Raw genomic sequence first — 24626 nt, forward strand, 5'->3', positions numbered from 1 at the left:
ACATGTATGAGTATGGGCTGTGCATTATACTACATGTATGAGTATGGGCTGTGCATTATACTACATGTATGAGTATGGGCTGTGCATTATACTACATGTACGGACTATGGGCTGTGCATTATACTACATGTATGAGTATGGGCTGTGCATTATACTACATGTACGGACTATGGGCTGTGCATTATACTACATGTATGAGTATGGGCTGTGCATTATACTACATGTATGAGTATGGGCTGTGCATTATACTACATGTATGAGTATGGGCTGTGCATTATACTACATGTATGAGTATGGGCTGTGCATTATACTACATGTATGAGTATGGGCTGTGCATTATACTACATGTATGACTATGGGTTGTGCATTATACTACATGTAAGAGTGTGGGCTGTGCATTATACTACATGTATGAGTATGGGCTGTGCATTATACTACATGTATGAGTATGGGCTGTGCATTATACTACATGTATGAGTATGGGCTGTGCATTATACTACATGGATGACTATGGGCTGTGCATTATACTACATGTAAGAGTGTGGGCTGTGCATTATACTACATGTATGACTATGGGCTGTGCATTATACTACATGTATGAGTATGGGCTGTGCATTATACTACATGTATGAGTATGGGCTGTGCATTATACTACATGGATGACTATGGGCTGTGCATTATACTACATGTAAGAGTGTGGGCTGTGCATTATACTACATGGATGACTATGGGCTGTGCATTATACTACATGTATGAGTATGGACTGTGCATTATACTACATGTATGAGTATGGGCTGTGCATTATACTACATGTAAGAGTGTGGGCTGTGCATTATACTACATGTATGGACTATGGGCTGTGCATTATACTACATGTATGACTATGGGCTGTGCATTATACTACATGTACGGACTATGGGCTGTGCATTATACTACATGTAAGAGTGTGGACTGTGCATTATACTACATGTATGAGTATGGGCTGTGCATTATACTACTACATGTAAGAGTGTGGGCTGTGCATTATACTACATGTATGGACTATGGGCTGTGCATTATACTACATGTAAGAGTGTGGGCTGTGCATTATACTACATGGATGACTATGGGCTGTGCATTATACTACATGTATGAGTATGGGCTGTGCATTATACTACATGTATGAGTATGGGCTGTGCATTATACTACTACATGTAAGAGTGTGGACTGTGCATTATACTACATGTAAGAGTATGGGCTGTGCATTACACTACATGTATGGACCATGGGCTGTGCATTATACTACATGTATGGACTATGGGCTGTGTATTATACTACATGTAAGAGTGTGGGTTGTGCATTATACTACATGTATGGACCATGGGCTGTGCATTATACTACATGTATGGCTATGGGCTGTGCATTATACTACATGTAAGAGTGTGGGCTGTGCATTATACTACATGTAAGAGTATGGGCTGTGCATTATACTACATGTATGGACCATGGGCTGTGCATTATACTACATGTATGGACTATGGGCTGTGCATTATACTACATGTAAGAGTGTGGGTTGTGCATTATACTACATGTATGGACCATGGGCTGTGCATTATACTACATGTATGGACTATGGGCTGTGTATTATACTACATGTATGACTATGGGCTGTGCATTATACTACATGTATGAGTATGGGCTGTGCATTATACTACTACATGTAAGAGTGTGGGCTGTGCATTATACTACATGGATGACTATGGGCTGTGCATTATACTACATGTACGGACTATGGGCTGTGCATTATACTACATGTATGACTGTGGGCTGTGCATTATACTACATGTACGGACTATGGGCTGTGCATTATACTACATGTACGGACTATGGGCTGTGCATTATACTACATGTATGACTGTGGGCTGTGCATTATACTACATGTAAGAGTGTGGGCTGTGCATTATACTACATGTAAGAGTGTGGGCTGTGCATTATACTACATGTATGAGTATGGGCTGTGCATTATACTACATGTAAGAGTGTGGACTGTGCATTATACTACATGTATGACTATGGGCTGTGCATTATACTACATGTATGAGTAAGGGATGTGCATTATACTACATGTATGAGTATGGGCTGTGCATTATACTACATGTATGAGTATGGGCTGTGCATTATACTACATGTATGAGTATGAGCTGTGCATTATACTACATGGATGACTATGGGCTGTGCATTATACTACATGTATGACTATGGGTTGTGCATTTTACTACATGTATGAGTATGGGCTGTGCATTATACTACATGTAAGAGTGTGGGATGTGCATTATACTACATGTAAGAGTGTGGGCTGTGCATTATACTACATGTAAGAGTGTGGGCTGTGCATTATACTACATGTATGACTATGGGCTGTGCATTATACTACATGTAAGAGTGTGGGCTGTGCATTATACTACATGTATGGACCATGGGCTGTGCATTATACTACATGTATGGACTATGGGCTGTGCATTATACTACATGTAAGAGTGTGGGTTGTGCATTATACTACATGTAAGAGTGTGGGTTGTGCATTATACTACATGTAAGAGTGTGGGTTGTGCATTATACTACATGTATGGACCATGGGCTGTGCATTATACTACATGTATGACTATGGGTTGTGCATTATACTACATGTATGAGTATGGGCTGTACATTATACTACATGTATGAGTATGGGCTGTGCATTATACTACATGTATGAGTATGGGCTGTGCATTATACTACATGGATGACTATGGGCTGTGTATTATACTACATGTAAGAGTGTGGGTTGTGCAGTATACTACATGTATGGACCATGGGCTGTGCATTATACTACATGTATGACTGTGGGCTGTGCATTATACTACATGTATGACTGGGGGCTGTGCATTATACTACATGTAAGAGTGTGAGCTGTGCATTATACTACATGTAAGAGTGTGGGATGTGCATTATACTACATGTAAGAGTGTGGGCTGTGCATTATACTACATGTATGGACTATGGGCTGTGCATTATACTACATGTAAGAGTGTGGGTTGTGCATTATACTACATGTATGGACCATGGGCTGTGCATTATACTACATGTATGGACCATGGGCTGTGCATTATACTACATGTACGGACTATGGGCTGTGCATTATACTACATGTAAGAGTGTGGACTGTGCATTATACTACATGTATGAGTATGGGCTGTGCATTATACTACTACATGTAAGAGTGTGGGCTGTGCATTATACTACATGTATGGACTATGGGCTGTGCATTATACTACATGTAAGAGTGTGGGCTGTGCATTATACTACATGGATGACTATGGGCTGTGCATTATACTACATGTATGAGTATGGGCTGTGCATTATACTACATGTATGAGTATGGGCTGTGCATTATACTACTACATGTAAGAGTGTGGACTGTGCATTATACTACATGTAAGAGTATGGGCTGTGCATTACACTACATGTATGGACCATGGGCTGTGCATTATACTACATGTATGGACTATGGGCTGTGTATTATACTACATGTAAGAGTGTGGGTTGTGCATTATACTACATGTATGGACCATGGGCTGTGCATTATACTACATGTATGGCTATGGGCTGTGCATTATACTACATGTAAGAGTGTGGGCTGTGCATTATACTACATGTAAGAGTATGGGCTGTGCATTATACTACATGTATGGACCATGGGCTGTGCATTATACTACATGTATGGACTATGGGCTGTGCATTATACTACATGTAAGAGTGTGGGTTGTGCATTATACTACATGTATGGACCATGGGCTGTGCATTATACTACATGTATGGACTATGGGCTGTGTATTATACTACATGTATGACTATGGGCTGTGCATTATACTACATGTATGAGTATGGGCTGTGCATTATACTACTACATGTAAGAGTGTGGGCTGTGCATTATACTACATGGATGACTATGGGCTGTGCATTATACTACATGTACGGACTATGGGCTGTGCATTATACTACATGTATGACTGTGGGCTGTGCATTATACTACATGTACGGACTATGGGCTGTGCATTATACTACATGTACGGACTATGGGCTGTGCATTATACTACATGTATGACTGTGGGCTGTGCATTATACTACATGTAAGAGTGTGGGCTGTGCATTATACTACATGTAAGAGTGTGGGCTGTGCATTATACTACATGTATGAGTATGGGCTGTGCATTATACTACATGTAAGAGTGTGGACTGTGCATTATACTACATGTATGACTATGGGCTGTGCATTATACTACATGTATGAGTAAGGGATGTGCATTATACTACATGTATGAGTATGGGCTGTGCATTATACTACATGTATGAGTATGGGCTGTGCATTATACTACATGTATGAGTATGAGCTGTGCATTATACTACATGGATGACTATGGGCTGTGCATTATACTACATGTATGACTATGGGTTGTGCATTTTACTACATGTATGAGTATGGGCTGTGCATTATACTACATGTAAGAGTGTGGGATGTGCATTATACTACATGTAAGAGTGTGGGCTGTGCATTATACTACATGTAAGAGTGTGGGCTGTGCATTATACTACATGTATGACTATGGGCTGTGCATTATACTACATGTAAGAGTGTGGGCTGTGCATTATACTACATGTATGGACCATGGGCTGTGCATTATACTACATGTATGGACTATGGGCTGTGCATTATACTACATGTAAGAGTGTGGGTTGTGCATTATACTACATGTAAGAGTGTGGGTTGTGCATTATACTACATGTAAGAGTGTGGGTTGTGCATTATACTACATGTATGGACCATGGGCTGTGCATTATACTACATGTATGACTATGGGTTGTGCATTATACTACATGTATGAGTATGGGCTGTACATTATACTACATGTATGAGTATGGGCTGTGCATTATACTACATGTATGAGTATGGGCTGTGCATTATACTACATGGATGACTATGGGCTGTGTATTATACTACATGTAAGAGTGTGGGTTGTGCAGTATACTACATGTATGGACCATGGGCTGTGCATTATACTACATGAATGACTGTGGGCTGTGCATTATACTACATGTATGACTGGGGGCTGTGCATTATACTACATGTAAGAGTGTGAGCTGTGCATTATACTACATGTAAGAGTGTGGGATGTGCATTATACTACATGTAAGAGTGTGGGCTGTGCATTATACTACATGTATGGACTATGGGCTGTGCATTATACTACATGTAAGAGTGTGGGTTGTGCATTATACTACATGTATGGACCATGGGCTGTGCATTATACTACATGTATGGACCATGGGCTGTGCATTATACTACATGTATGGACTATGGGTTGTGCATTATACTACACGTATGGACTATGGGCTGTGCATTATACTACATGTATGGACTATGGGCTGTGCATTATACTACATGTATGAGTATGGGTTGTGCATTATACTACATGTATGAGTATGGGCTGTGCATTATACTACATGTATGGACCATGGGCTGTGCATTATACTACATGTATGAGTGTGGGCTGTGCATTATACTACATGTATGACTATGGGTTGTGCATTATACTACATGTATGAGTATGGGCTGTGCATTATACTACATGTATGAGTATGGGCTGTGCATTATACTACATGTATGACTATGGGTTGTGCATTATACTACATGTAAGAGTATGGGCTGTGCATTATACTACATGTAAGAGTGTGGGCTGTGCATTATACTACATGTATGGACCATGGGCTGTACATTATACTACATGTAAGAGTGTGGGCTGTGCATTATACTACATGTATGACTATGGGTTGTGCATTATACTACATGTATGAGTATGGGCTGTGCATTATACTACATGTAAGAGTGTGGGCTGTGCATTATACTACATGTATGGACCATGGGCTGTACATTATACTACATGTAAGAGTGTGGGCTGTGCATTATACTACATGTAAGAGTGTGGGCTGTGCATTATACTACATGTATGGACTATGGGCTGTGCATTATACTACATGTAAGAGTGTGGACTGTGCATTATACTACATGTATGAGTATGGGCTGTGCATTATACTACATGTATGAGTATGGGCTGTGCATTATACTACATGTAAGAGTGTGGACTGTGCATTATACTACATGTATGAGTATGGGCTGTGCATTATACTACATGTATGAGTATGGGCTGTGCATTATACTACATGTATGAGTATGGGCTGTGCATTATACTACATGTATGAGTATGAGCTGTGCATTATACTACATGGATGACTATGGTCTGTGCATTATACTACATGTATGACTATGGGTTGTGCATTTTACTACATGTATGAGTATGGGCTGTGCATTATACTACATGTAAGAGTGTGGGATGTGCATTATACTACATGTAAGAGTGTGGGCTGTGCATTATACTACATGTAAGAGTGTGGGCTGTGCATTATACTACATGTATGACTATGGGCTGTGCATTATACTACATGTAAGAGTGTGGGCTGTGCATTATACTACATGTATGGACTATGGGCTGTGCATTATACTACATGTAAGAATGTGGGCTGTGCATTATACTACATGTATAGACTATGGGCTGTGCATTATACTACATGTATGAGTATGGACTGTGCATTATACTACATATAAGAGTGTGGGATGTGCATTATACTACATGTAAGAGTGTGGGCTGTGCATTATACTACATGTATGGACTATGGGCTGTGCATTATACTACATGTAAGAGTGTGGGCTGTGCATTATACTACATGTATGGACCATGGGCTGTGCATTATACTACATGTATGGACTATGGGCTGTGCATTATACTACATGTAAGAGTGTGGGCTGTGCATTATACTACATGTATGACTATGGGTTGTGCATTATACTACATGTATGCGTATGGGCTGTACATTATACTACATGTAAGAGTGTGGGCTGTGCATTATACTACATGTATGGACTATGGGCTGTGCATTATACTACATGGATGACTGTGGGCTGTGCATTATACTACATGTAAGAGTGTGGGCTGTGCATTATACTACATGTATGAGTATGGGCTGTGCATTATACTACATGTATGACTATGGGCTGTGCATTATACTACATGTATGGACTATGGGCTGTGCATTATACTACATGTATGAGTATGGGCTGTGCATTACACTACATGTAAGAGTGTGGGCTGTGCATTATACTACATGGGTGACTATGGGCTGTGCATTATACTACATGTATGAGTATGGGCTGTGCATTATACTACATGTATGAGTATGGGCTGTGCATTATACTACATGTATGAGTATGGGCTGTGCATTATACTACATAGATGACTGTGGGCTGTGCATTATACTACATGTATGACTATGGGCTGTGCATTATACTAGATGTAAGAGTGTGGGCTGTGCATTATACTACATGTATGAATATGGGCTGTGCATTATACTACATGTATGAGTGTGGGCTTTGCATTATACTACATGTATGACTATGGGCTGTGCATTATACTACATGTATGGACTATGGGCTGTGCATTATACTACATGTATGGACTATGGGCTGTGCATTATACTACATGTATGGACTATGGGCTGTGCATTATACTACATGTATGGACTATGGGCTGTGCATTATACTACATGTATGAGTATGGGCTGTGCATTATACTACATGTATGAGTATGGGCTGTGCATTATACTACATGTATGACTATGGGCTGTGCATTATAATACATGTATGAGTATGGGCTGTGCATTATACTACATAGATGACTATGGGCTGTGCATTATACTACATGTATGACTATGGGCTGTGCATTATACTACATGTACGGACTATGGGCTGTGCATTATACTACATGTATGACTGTGGGCTGTGCATTATACTACATGTATGAGTATGGGCTGTGCATTATACTAGATGTAAGAGTGTGGGCTGTGCATTATACTACATGTATGACTATGGGCTGTGCATTATACTACATGTACGGACTATGGGCTGTGCATTATACTACATGTATGACTGTGGGCTGTGCATTATACTACATGTATGAGTATGGGCTGTGCATTATACTACATGTACGGACTATGGGCTGTGCATTATACTACATGTATGACTGTGGGCTGTGCATTATACTACATGTACGGACTATGGGCTGTGCATTATACTACATGTACGGACTATGGGCTGTGCATTATACTACATGTATGGACTATGGGCTGTGCATTATACTACATGTATGAGTGTGGGCTGTGCATTATGCTACATGTATGACTATGGGCTGTGCATTATACTACATGTATGGACTATGGGCTGTGCATTATACTACATGTATGGACTATGGGCTGTGCATTATACTACATGTATGGACTATGGGCTGTGCATTATACTACATGTACGGACTATGGGCTGTGCATTATACTACATGTATGACTGTGGGCTGTGCATTATACTACATGTATGAGTATGGGCTGTGCATTATACTACATGTACGGACTATGGGCTGTGCATTATACTACATGTATGACTGTGGGCTGTGCATTATACTACATGTACGGACTATGGGCTGTGCATTATACTACATGTACGGACTATGGGCTGTGCATTATACTACATGTATGGACTATGGGCTGTGCATTATACTACATGTATGAGTGTGGGCTGTGCATTATGCTACATGTATGACTATGGGCTGTGCATTATACTACATGTATGGACTATGGGCTGTGCATTATACTACATGTATGGACTATGGGCTGTGCATTATACTACATGTAAGAGTATGGGCTGTGCATTATACTACATGTATGAGTATGGGCTGTGCATTATACTACATGTATGACTATGGGCTGTGCATTATAATACATGTATGAGTATGGGCTGTGCATTATACTACATGTATGAGTATGGGCTGTGCATTATACTACATGTATGACTATGGGCTGTGCATTATAATACATGTATGAGTATGGGCTGTGCATTATACTACATGTATGAGTATGGGCTGTGCATTATACTACATGTATGACTATGGGCTGTGCATTATACTACATGTATGAGTATGGGCTGTGCATTATACTACATGTATGAGTATGGGCTGTGCATTATACTACATGTATGACTATGGGCTGTGCATTATAATACATGTATGAGTATGGGCTGTGCATTATACTACATAGATGACTATGGGCTGTGCATCATACTACATGTATGACTATGGGCTGTGCATTATACTACATGTACGGACTATGGGCTGTGCATTATACTACATGTATGACTGTGGGCTGTGCATTATACTACATGTAAGAGTATGGGCTGTGCATTATACTACATGTAAGAGTGTGGGCTGTGCATTATACTACATGTAAGAGTGTGGGCTGTGCATTATACTACATGTAAGTGTGGGCTGTGCATTATACTACATGTATGAGTATGGGCTGTGCATTATACTACATGTATGAGTATGGGCTGTGCATTATACTACATGTATGGACTATGGGCTGTGCATTATACTACATGTATGACTATGGGCTGTGTATTATACTACATGGATGACTATGGGCTGTGCATTATACTACATGTATGACTATAGGGTTGTGCATTATACTACATGTATGAGTGTGGGCTGTGCATTATACTACATGTAAGAGTGTGGGATGTGCATTATACTACATGTAAGAGTGTGGGCTGTGCATTATACTACATGTATGGACTATGGGCTGTGCATTATACTACATGTAAGAGTGTGGGCTGTGCATTATACTACATGTAAGAGTGTGGGATGTGCATTATACTACATGTAAGAGTGTGGGCTGTGCATTATAATACATGTATGGACTATGGGCTGTGCATTATACTACATGTAAGAGTGTGGGCTGTGCATTATACTACATGTATAGACTATGGGCTGTGCATTATACTACATGTATGGACTATGGGCTGTGCATTATACTACATGTAAGAGTGTGGGCGGTGCATTATACTACATGTATAGACTATGGGCTGTGCATTATACTACATGTATGGACTATGGGCTGTGCATTATACTACATGTAAGAGTGTGGGTTGTGCATTATACTACATGTATGGACCATGGGCTGTGCATTATACTACATGTATGACTATGGGTCGTGCATTATACTACATGTATGAGTATGGGCTGTACATTATACTACATGTAAGAGTGTGGGCTGTGCATTATACTACATGTATGGACTATGGGCTGTGCATTATACTACATGTATGGACTATGGGCTGTGCATTATACTACATGTAAGAGTGTGGGTTGTGCATTATACTACATGTATGGACCATGGGCTGTGCATTATACTACATGTATGACTATGGGTTGTGCATTATACTACATGTATGAGTATGGGCTGTGCATTATACTACATGTAAGAGTGTGGGCTGTGCATTATACTACATGTAAGAGTGTGGGCTGTGCATTATACTACATGTATGGACTATGGGCTGTGCATTATACTACATGTATGACTATGGGCTGTGCATTATACTACATGTATGACTATGGGCTGTGCATTATACTACATGTATGACTATGGGCTGTGCATTATACTACATGTATGGACTATGGGCTGTGCATTATACTACATGTGTGGACTATGGGCTGTGCATTATACTACATGTATGGACTATGGGCTGTGCATTATACTACATGTATGAGTATGGGCTGTGCATTATACTACATGTATGGACTATGGGCTGTGCATTATACTACATGTATGGACTATGGGCTGTGCATTATACTACATGTATGACTATGGGCTGTGCATTATACTACATGTATGACTATGGGCTGTGCATTATCCTACATGTATGGACTATGGGCTGTGCATTATACTACATGTATGAGTATGGGCTGTGCATTATACTACATGTATGGACCATGGGCTGTGCATTATACTACATGTATGGACTATGGGCTGTGCATTATACTACATGTATGACTATGGGCTGTGCATTATACTACATGTATGGACTATGGGCTGTGCATTATACTACATGTATGAGTATGGGCTGTGCATTATACTACATGTATGGACTATGGGCTGTGCATTATACTACATGTATGACTATGGGCTGTGCATTATACTACATGTATGGACCATGGGCTGTGCATTATACTACATGTATGGACTATGGGCTGTGCATTATACTACATGTAAGAGTGTGGGATGTGCATTATACTACATGTATGACTATGGGCTGTGCATTATACTACATGTACGGACTATGGGCTGTGCATTATACTACATGTATGGACTATGGGCTATGCATTATACTACATGTATGGACTATGGGCTGTGCATTATACTACATGTAAGAGTGTGGGCTGTGCATTATACTACATGTATGAGTATGGGCTGTGCATTATACTACATGTATGACTATGGGCTGTGCATTATAATACATATATGAGTATGGGCTGTGCATTATACTACATAGATGACTATGGGCTGTGCATTATACTACATGTATGACTATGGGCTGTGCATTATACTACATGTACGGACTATGGGTTGTGCATTATACTACATGTATGACTGTGGGCTGTGCATTATACTACATGTAAGAGTGTGGGCTGTGCATTATACTACATGTAAGAGTGTGGGCTGTGCATTATACTACATGTAAGAGTGTGGGCTGTGCATTATACTACATGTATGAGTATGAGCTATGCATTATACTACATGTATGAGTATGGGCTGTGTATTATACTACTACATGTAAGAGTGTGGGCTGTGCATTATACTACATGTATGAGTATGAGCTGTGCATTATACTACATGTATGGACTATGGGCTGTGCATTATACTACATGTATGACTATGGGCTGTGCATTATACTACATGGATGACTATGGGCTGTGCATTATACTACATGTAAGAGTGTGGACTGTGCATTATACTACATGTATGAGTATGGGCTGTGCATTATACTACATGTATGAGTATGGGCTGTGTATTATACTACTACATGTAAGAGTGTGGGCTGTGCATTATACTACATGTATGAGTATGAGCTGTGCATTATACTACATGTATGGACTATGGGCTGTGCATTATACTACATGTATGACTATGGGCTGTGCATTATACTACATGGATGACTATGGGCTGTGCATTATACTACATGTATGAGTATGGGCTGTGCATTATACTACATGTAAGAGTGTGGGATGTGCATTATACTACATGTAAGAGTGTGGGCTGTGCATTATACTACATGTATGGACTATGGGCTGTGCATTATACTACATGTAAGAGTGTGGGCTGTGCATTATACTACATGTATAGACTATGGGCTGTGCATTATACTACATGTATGGACTATGGGCTGTGCATTATACTACATGTAAGAGTGTGGGCGGTGCATAATACTACATGTATGGACCATGGGCTGTGCATTATACTACATGTATGGACTATGGGCTGTGCATTATACCACATGTAAGAGTGTGGGTTGTGCATTATACTACATGTATGGACCATGGGCTGTGCATTATACTACATGTATGACTATGGGTTGTGCATTATACTACATGTACGAGTATGGGCTGTACATTATACTACATGTAAGAGTGTGGGCTGTGCATTATACTACATGTATGGACTATGGGCTGTGCATTATACTACATGTAAGAGTGTGGGCTGTGCATTATACTACATGTAAGAGTGTGGGCTGTGCATTATACTACATGTATGGACTATGGGCTGTGCATTATACTACATGTATGACTATGGGCTGTGCATTATACTACATGTATGACTATGGGCTGTGCATTATACTACATGTATGACTATGGGCTGTGCATTATACTACATGTATGACTATGGGCTGTGCATTATACTACATGTATGACTATGGGCTGTGCATTATACTACATGTATGGACTATGGGCTATGCATTATACTACATGTATGAGTATGGGCTGTGCATTATACTACATGTATGGACTATGGGCTGTGCATTATAATACATGTATGAGTATGGGCTGTGCATTATACTACATGTATGGACTATGGGCTGTGCATTATACTACATGTAAGAGTGTGAGCTGTGCATTATACTACATGTAAGAGTGTGGGATGTGCATTATACTACATGTATGGACCATGGGCTGTGCATTATACTACATGTATGACTATGGGTTGAGCATTATACTACATGTATGAGTATGGGCTGTACATTATACTACATGTATGAGTATGGGCTGTGCATTATACTACATGTATGAGTATGGGCTGTGCATTATACTACTACATGTAAGAGTGTGGGCTGTGCATTATACTACATGGATGACTATGGGCTGTGCATTATACTACATGTAAGAGTGTGGGCTGTGCATTATACTACATGGATGATTATGGGCTGTGCATTATACTACTACATGTAAGAGTGTGGGCTGTGCATTATACTACATGTAAGAGTGTGGGATGTGCCTTATACTACATGTAAGAGTGTGGGCTGTGCATTATACTACATGTATGGACTATGGGCTGTGCATTATACTACATGTAAGAGTGTGGGTTGTGCATTATACTACATGTATGACTGTGGGCTGTGCATTATACTACATGTAAGAGTGTGGGCTGTGCATTATACTACATGTAAGAGTGTGGGTTGTGCATTATACTACATGTATGACTGTGGGCTGTGCATTATACTACATGTATGGACCATGGGCTGTGCATTATACTACATGTATGGACCATGGGCTGTGCATTATACTACATGTATGGACCATGGGCTGTGCATTATACTACATGTATGGACCATGGGCTGTGCATTATACTACATGTATGGACCATGGGCTGTGCATTATACTACATGTATGGACTATGGGCTGTGCATTATACTACATGTATGGACTATGGGCTGTGCATTATACTACTACATGTAAGAGTGTGGGCTGTGCATTATACTACATGTATGAGTATGAGCTGTGCATTATACTACATGTATGGACTATGGGCTGTGCATTATACTACATGTATGACTATGGGCTGTGCATTATACTACATGGATGACTATGGGCTGTGCATTATACTACATGTAAGAGTGTGGACTGTGCATTATACTACATGTATGAGTATGGGCTGTGCATTATACTACATGTATGAGTATGGGCTGTGTATTATACTACTACATGTAAGAGTGTGGGCTGTGCATTATACTACATGTATGAGTATGAGCTGTGCATTATACTACATGTATGGACTATGGGCTGTGCATTATACTACATGTATGACTATGGGCTGTGCATTATACTACATGGATGACTATGGGCTGTGCATTATACTACATGTATGAGTATGGGCTGTGCATTATACTACATGTAAGAGTGTGGGATGTGCATTATACTACATGTAAGAGTGTGGGCTGTGCATTATACTACATGTATGGACTATGGGCTGTGCATTATACTACATGTAAGAGTGTGGGCTGTGCATTATACTACATGTATAGACTATGGGCTGTGCATTATACTACATGTATGGACTATGGGCTGTGCATTATACTACATGTAAGAGTGTGGGCGGTGCATAATACTACATGTATGGACCATGGGCTGTGCATTATACTACATGTATGGACTATGGGCTGTGCATTATACCACATGTAAGAGTGTGGGTTGTGCATTATACTACATGTATGGACCATGGGCTGTGCATTATACTACATGTATGACTATGGGTTGTGCATTATACTACATGTACGAGTATGGGCTGTACATTATACTACATGTAAGAGTGTGGGCTGTGCATTATACTACATGTATGGACTATGGGCTGTGCATTATACTACATGTATGACTATGGGCTGTGCATTATACTACATGTATGACTATGGGCTGTGCATTATACTACATGTATGACTATGGGCTGTGCATTATACTACATGTATGGACTATGGGCTATGCATTATACTACATGTATGAGTATGGGCTGTGCATTATACTACATGTATGGACTATGGGCTGTGCATTATAATACATGTATGAGTATGGGCTGTGCATTATACTACATGTATGGACTATGGGCTGTGCATTATACTACATGTAAGAGTGTGAGCTGTGCATTATACTACATGTAAGAGTGTGGGATGTGCATTATACTACATGTATGGACCATGGGCTGTGCATTATACTACATGTATGACTATGGGTTGAGCATTATACTACATGTATGAGTATGGGCTGTACATTATACTACATGTATGAGTATGGGCTGTGCATTATACTACATGTATGAGTATGGGCTGTGCATTATACTACTACATGTAAGAGTGTGGGCTGTGCATTATACTACATGGATGACTATGGGCTGTGCATTATACTACATGTAAGAGTGTGGGCTGTGCATTATACTACATGGATGATTATGGGCTGTGCATTATACTACTACATGTAAGAGTGTGGGCTGTGCATTATACTACATGTAAGAGTGTGGGATGTGCCTTATACTACATGTAAGAGTGTGGGCTGTGCATTATACTACATGTATGGACTATGGGCTGTGCATTATACTACATGTAAGAGTGTGGGTTGTGCATTATACTACATGTATGACTGTGGGCTGTGCATTATACTACATGTAAGAGTGTGGGCTGTGCATTATACTACATGTAAGAGTGTGGGTTGTGCATTATACTACATGTATGACTGTGGGCTGTGCATTATACTACATGTATGGACCATGGGCTGTGCATTATACTACATGTATGGACCATGGGCTGTGCATTATACTACATGTATGGACCATGGGCTGTGCATTATACTACATGTATGGACCATGGGCTGTGCATTATACTACATGTATGGACCATGGGCTGTGCATTATACTACATGTATGGACTATGGGCTGTGCATTATACTACATGTATGGACTATGGGCTGTGCATTATACTACATGTATGGACTATGGGCTGTGCATTATACTACATGTATGACTATGGGTTGTGCATTATACTACATGTATGAGTATGGGCTGTGCATTATACTACATGTATGGACCATGGGCTGTGCATTATACTACATGTATGAGTGTGGGCTGTGCATTATACTACATGTATGACTATGGGTTGTGCATTATACTACATGTATGAGTATGGGCTGTGCATTATACTACATGTATGACTATGGGCTGTGCATTATACTACATGTATGGACTATGGGCTGTGCATTATACTACATGTATGGACTATGGGCTGTGCATTATACTACATGTATGGACTATGGGCTGTGCATTATACTACATGTAAGAGTGTGGGCTGTGCATTATACTACATGTATGACTATGGGCTGTGCATTATACTACATGTATGACTATGGGCTGTGCATTATACTACATGTACGGACTATGGGCTGTGCATTATACTACATGGATGACTATGGGCTGTGCATTATACTACATGTAATACTGTGGGCTGTGCATTATACTACATGTATGAGTATGGGCTGTGCATTATACTACATGTACGGACTATGGGCTGTGCATTATACTACATGTATGACTGTGGGCTGTGCATTATACTACATGTACGGACTATGGGCTGTGCATTATACTACATGTATGGACTATGGGCTGTGCATTATACTACATGTATGAGTGTGGGCTGTGCATTATGCTACATGTATGACTATGGGCTGTGCATTATACTACATGTATGGACTATGGGCTGTGCATTATACTACATGTATGGACTATGGGCTGTGCATTATACTACATGTATGGACTATGGGCTGTGCATTATACTACATGTAAGAGTGTGGGCTGTGCATTATACTACATGTATGAGTATGGGCTGTGCATTATACTACATGTATGAGTATGGGCTGTGCATTATACTACATGTATGACTATGGGCTGTGCATTATAATACATGTATGAGTATGGGCTGTGCATTATACTACATAGATGACTATGGGCTGTGCATCATACTACATGTATGACTATGGGCTGTGCATTATACTACATGTACGGACTATGGGCTGTGCATTATACTACATGTATGACTGTGGGCTGTGCATTATACTACATGTAAGAGTGTGGGCTGTGCATTATACTACATGTAAGAGTGTGGGCTGTGCATTATACTACATGTAAGAGTGTGGGCTGTGCATTATACTACATGTATGAGTATGGGCTGTGCATTATACTACATGTAAGAGTGTGGACTGTGCATTATACTACATGTATGAGTATGGGCTGTGCATTATACTACATGTATGACTATGGGCTGTGTATTATACTACATGGATGACTATGGGCTGTGCATTATACTACATGTATGACTATGGGTTGTGCATTATACTACATGTATGAGTATGGGCTGTGCATTATACTACATGTAAGAGTGTGGGCTGTGCATTATACTACATGTAAGAGTGTGGGCTGTGCATTATACTACATGTATGGACTATGGGCTGTGCATTATACTACATGTAAGAGTGTGGGCTGTGCATTATACTACATGTATAGACTATGGGCTGTGCATTATACTACATGTATGGACTATGGGCTGTGCATTATACTACATGTAAGAGTGTGGGCGGTGCATTATACTACATGTATGGACCATGGGCTGTGCATTATACTACATGTATGGACTATGGGCTGTGCATTATACTACATGTAAGAGTGTGGGTTGTGCATTATACTACATGTATGGACCATGGGCTGTGCATTATACTACATGTATGACTATGGGCTGTGCATTATACTACATGTATGAGTATGGGCTGTACATTATACTACATGTAAGAGTGTGGGCTGTGCATTATACTACATGTATGGACTATGGGCTGTGCATTATACTACATGTATGAGTATGGGCTGTGCATTATACTACATGTAAGAGTGTGGGCTGTGCATTATACTACATGTATGGACTATGGGCTGTGCATTATACTACATGTATGACTATGGGCTGTGCATTATACTACATGTATGACTATGGGCTGTGCATTATACTACATGTAAGAGTGTGGGTTGTGCATTATACTACATGTATGGACCATGGGCTGTGCATTATACTACATGTATGACTATGGGTTGTGCATTATACTACATGTATGGACTATGGGCTGTGCATTATACTACATGTAAGAGTGTGGGTTGTGCATTATACTACATGTATGGACCATGGGCTGTGCATTATACTACATGTATGGACTATGGGCTGTGCATTATACTACATGTAAGAGTGTGGGTTGTGCATTATACTACATGTATGGACCATGGGCTGTGCATTATACTACATGTATGACTATGGGTCGTGCATTATACTACATGTATGAGTATGGGCTGTGCATTATACTACATGTATGGACTATGGGCTGTGCATTATACTACATGTATGAGTATGGGCTGTGCATTATACTACATGTAAGAGTGTGGGCTGTGCATTATACTACATGTATGGACTATGGGCTGTGCATTATACTACATGTATGACTATGGGCTGTGCATTATACTACATGTATGGACTATGGGCTGTGCATTATACTACATGTAAGAGTGTGGGTTGTGCATTATACTACATGTATGGACCATGGGCTGTGCATTATACTACATGTATGACTATGGGTTGTGCATTATACTACATGTATGAGTATGGGCTGTGCATTATACTACATGTAAGAGTGTGGGCTGTGCATTATACTACATGTATGGACTATGGGCTGTGCACTATACTACATGTATGACTATGGGCTGTGCATTATACTACATGTATGACTATGGACTGTGCATTATACTACATGTATGACTATGGGCTGTGCATTATACTACATGTATGGACTATGGGCTGTGCATTATACTACATGTATGAGTATGGGCTGTGCATTATACTACATGTATGGACCATGGGCTGTGCATTATACTACATGTATGGACTATGGGCTGTGCATTATACTACAGGGATGACTATGGGCTGTGCATTATACTACATGGATGGACTATGGGCTGTGCATTATACTACATGGATGGACTATGGGCTGTGCATTATACTACATGTAAGAGTGTGGGCTGTGCATTATACTACATGTATGACTATGGGTTGTGCATTATACTACATGTATGAGTATGGGCTGTGCATTATACTACATGTAAGAGTGTGGGCTGTGCATTATACTACATGTATGGACTATGGGCTGTGCACTATACTACATGTATGACTATGGGCTGTGCATTATACTACATGTATGACTATGGACTGTGCATTATACTACATGTATGACTATGGGCTGTGCATTATACTACATGTATGGACTATGGGCTGTGCATTATACTACATGTATGAGTATGGGCTGTGCATTATACTACATGTATGGACCATGGGCTGTGCATTATACTACATGTATGGACTATGGGCTGTGCATTATACTACAGGGATGACTATGGGCTGTGCATTATACTACATGGATGGACTATGGGCTGTGCATTATACTACATGTAAGAGTATGGGCTGTGCATTATACTACATGTATGAGTATGGGCTGTGTATTATACTACATGTATGAGTATGGGCTGTGCATTATACTACATGTATGAGTATGGGCTGTGCATTATACTACATGTATGAGTATGGGCTGTGCATTATACTACATGTATGGACTATGGGCTGTGCATTATACTACATGGATGACTGTGGGCTGTGCATTATACTACATGTAAGACTGTGGGCTGTGCATTATACTACATGTAAGAGTGTGGGCTGTGCATTATACTACATGTATGGACCATGGGCTGTGCATTATACTACATGTATGAGTGTGGGCTGTGCATTATACTACATGTAAGAGTGTGGGCTGTGCATTATACTACATGTATGAGTATGGGCTGTGCATTATACATGTATGAGTATGGGCTGTGCATTATACTACATGTATGACTATGGGCTGTGCATTATACTAGATGTAAGAGTGTGGGCTGTGCATTATACTACATGGATGAGTATGGGCTGTGCATTATACTACATGTATGAGTATGGGCTGTGCATTATACTACATGTATGGACTATGGGCTGTGCATTATACTACATGGATGACTGTGGGCTGGGCATTATACTAAATGGATGACTATGGGCTGTGCATTATACTACATGTAATACTGTGGGCTGTGCATTATACTACATGTAAGAGTGTGGGCTGTGCATTATACTACATGTATGGACCATGGGCTGTGCATTATACTACATGGATGACTGTGGGCTGTGCATTATACTACATGTAAGAGTGTGGGCTGTGCATTATACTACATGTATGAGTATGGGCTGTGCATTATACTACATGTATGACTATGGGCTGTGCATTATACTACATGTAAGAGTGTGGGCTGTGCATTACACTACATGTAAGAGTGTGGGCTGTGCATTATACTACATGGGTGACTATGGGCTGTGCATTATACAACATGTATGAGTATGGGCTGTGCATTACACTACATGTAAGAGTGTGGGCTGTGCATTATACTACATGGGTGACTATGGGCTGTGCATTATACTACATGTATGAGTATGGGCTGTGCATTATACTACATGTATGAGTATGGGCTGTGCATTATACTACATGTATGAGTATGTATGGGCTGTGCATTATACTACATGGATGACTATGGGCTGTGCATTATACTACATGTATGAGTATGGGCTGTGCATTATACTACATGTATGAGTATGGGCTGTGCATTATACTACATAGATGACTATGGGCTGTGCATTGTACTACATGTATGACTATGGGCTGTGCATTATACTAGATGTAAGAGTGTGGGTTGTGCATTATACTACATGTATGACTATGGGCTGTGCATTATACTAGATGTAAGAGTGTGGGCTGTGCATTATACTACATGTATGAGTATGGGCTGTGCATTATACTACATGTATGAGTGTGGGCTTTGCATTATACTACATGTATGACTATGGGCTGTGCATTATACTACATGTATGGACTATGGGCTGTGCATTATACTACATGTATGGACTATGGGCTGTGCATTATACTACATGTATGGACTATGGGCTGTGCATTATACTACATGTAAGAGTGTGGGCTGTGCATTATACTACATGTATGAGTATGGGCTGTGCATTATACTACATGTATGAGTATGGGCTGTGCATTATACTACATGTATGACTATGGGCTGTGCATTATAATACATGTATGAGTATGGGCTGTGCATTATACTACATAGATGACTATGGGCTGTGCATTATACTACATGTATGACTATGGGCTGTGCATTATACTACATGTACGGACTATGGGCTGTGCATTATACTACATGTATGACTGTGGGCTGTGCATTATACTACATGTATGAGTATGGGCTGTGCATTATACTACATGTATGAGTATGGGCTGTGCATTATACTAGATGTAAGAGTGTGGGCTGTGCATTATACTACATGTATGACTATGGGCTGTGCATTATACTACATGTACGGACTATGGGCTGTGCATTATACTACATGTATGACTGTGGGCTGTGCATTATACTACAGGTATGAGTATGGGCTGTGCATTATACTACATGTACGGACTATGGGCTGTGCATTATACTACATGTATGACTGTGGGCTGTGCATTATACTACATGTACGGACTATGGGCTGTGCATTATACTACATGTACGGACTATGGGCTGTGCATTATACTACATGTATGGACTATGGGCTGTGCATTATACTACATGTATGAGTGTGGGCTGTGCATTATGCTACATGTATGACTATGGGCTGTGCATTATACTACATGTATGGACTATGGGCTGTGCATTATACTACATGTATGGACTATGGGCTGTGCATTATACTACATGTATGGACTATGGGCTGTGCATTATACTACATGTAAGAGTGTGGGCTGTGCATTATACTACATGTATGAGTATGGGCTGTGCATTATACTACATGTATGAGTATGGGCTGTGCATTATACTACATGTATGACTATGGGCTGTGCATTATACTACATAGATGACTATGGGCTGTGCATCAAACTACATGTATGACTATGGGCTGTGCATTATACTACATGTACGGACTATGGACTGTGCATTATACTACATGTATGACTGTGGGCTGTGCATTATACTACATGTAAGAGTGTGGGTTGTGCATTATACTACATGTAAGAGTGTGGGCTGTGCATTATACTACATGTAAGAGTGTGGGCTGTGCATTATACTACATGTATGAGTATGGGCTGTGCATTATACTACATGTAAGAGTGTGGACTGTGCATTATACTACATGTATGAGTATGGGCTGTGCATTATACTACATGTATGAGTATGGGCTGTGCATTATACTACATGTATGGACTATGGGCTGTGCATTATACTACATGTAAGAGTGTGGGCTGTGCATTATACTACATGTATGACTATGGGTTGTGCATTATACTACATGTAAGAGTGTGGGCTGTGCATTATACTACATGTAAGAGTGTGGGCTGTGCATTATACTACATGTATGACTATGGGTTGTGCATTATACTACATGTAAGAGTGTGGGCTGTGCATTATACTACATGTATGAGTATGGGCTGTGCATTATACTACATGTAAGAGTGTGGACTGTGCATTATACTACATGTATGAGTATGGGCTGTGCATTATACTACATGTATGACTATGGGCTGTGTATTATACTACATGGATGACTATGGGCTGTGCATTATACTACATGTATGACTATGGGTTGTGCATTATACTACATGTATGAGTATGGGCTGTGCATTATACTACATGTAAGAGTGTGGGCTGTGCATTATACTACATGTAAGAGTGTGGGATGTGCATTATACTACATGTAAGAGTGTGGGATGTGCATTATACTACATGTATGGACTGTGGGCTGTGCATTATACTACATGTATGGAGTATGGGCTGTGCATTATACTACATGTATGAGTATGGGCTGTGCATTATACTACATGTAAGAGTGTGGGCTGTGCATTATACTACATGTAAGAGTGTGGGATGTGCATTATACTACATGTAAGAGTGTGGGCTGTGCATTATACTACATGTAAGAGTGTGGGATGTGCATTATACTACATGTAAGAGTGTAGGATGTGCATTATACTACATGTATGGACTGTGGGCTGTGCATTATACTACATGTATGGAGTATGGGCTGTGCATTATACTACATGTATGAGTATGGGCTGTGCATTATACTACATGTAAGAGTGTGGGCTGTGCATTATACTACATGTAAGAGTGTGGGATGTGCATTATACTACATGTAAGAGTGTGGGATGTGCATTATACTACATGTAAGAGTGTGGGATGTGCATTATACTACATGTAAGAGTGTGGGATGTGCATTATACTACATGTATGGACTGTGGGCTGTGCATTATACTACATGTATGGACTATGGGCTGTGCATTATACTACATGTATGGACTATGGGCTGTGCATTATACTACATGTAAGAGTGTGGGCGGTGCATTATACTACATGTATGGACCATGGGCTGTGCATTATACTACATGTATGGACTATGGGCTGTGCATTATACTACATGTAAGAGTGTGGGTTGTGCATTATACTACATGTATGGACCATGGGCTGTGCATTATACTACATGTATGACTATGGGTCGTGCATTATACTACATGTATGAGTAGGGGCTGTACATTATACTACATGTAAGAGTGTGGGCTGTGCATTATACTACATGTATGGACTATGGGCTGTGCATTATACTACATGTATGGACTATGGGCTGTGCATTATACTACATGTAAGAGTGTGGGTTGTGCATTATACTACATGTATGGACCATGGGCTGTGCATTATACTACATGTATGACTATGGGTTGTGCATTATACTACATGTATGAGTATGGGCTGTGCATTATACTACATGTATGGACTATGGGCTGTGCATTATACTACATGTATGACTATGGGCTGTGCATTATACTACATGTATGACTATGGGCTGTGCATTATACTACATGTATGACTATGGGCTGTGCATTATACTACATGTATGGACTATGGGCTGTGCATTATACTACATGTATGGACTATGGGCTGTGCATTATACTACATGTATGGACTATGGGCTGTGCATTATACTACATGTGTGAGTATGGGCTGTGCATTATACTACATGTATGGACCATGGGCTGTGCATTATACTACATGTATGAGTGTGGGCTGTGCATTATACTACATGTATGGACTATGGGCTGTGCATTATACTACATGTATGACTATGGGCTGTGCATTATACTACATGTATGAGTATGGGCTGTGCATTATACTACATGTATGGACCATGGGCTGTGCATTATACTACATGTATGGACTATGGGCTGTGCATTATACTACATGTATGACTATGGGCTGTGCATTATACTACATGTATGGACTATGGGCTGTGCATTATACTACATGTATGAGTATGGGCTGTGCATTATACTACATGTATGGACCATGGGCTGTGCATTATACTACATGTATGAGTATGGGCTGTGCATTATACTACATGTATGGACTATGGGCTGTGCATTATACTACATGTAAGAGTGTGGGAT

The sequence above is a fragment of the Phyllobates terribilis genome, unplaced genomic scaffold (genome assembly GCF_046119375.1).
Source record: "Phyllobates terribilis strain yellow unplaced genomic scaffold, ASM4611937v1 Scaffold_70__1_contigs__length_7381418, whole genome shotgun sequence".
Classification (NCBI taxonomy): Eukaryota; Metazoa; Chordata; class Amphibia; order Anura; family Dendrobatidae; genus Phyllobates; species Phyllobates terribilis.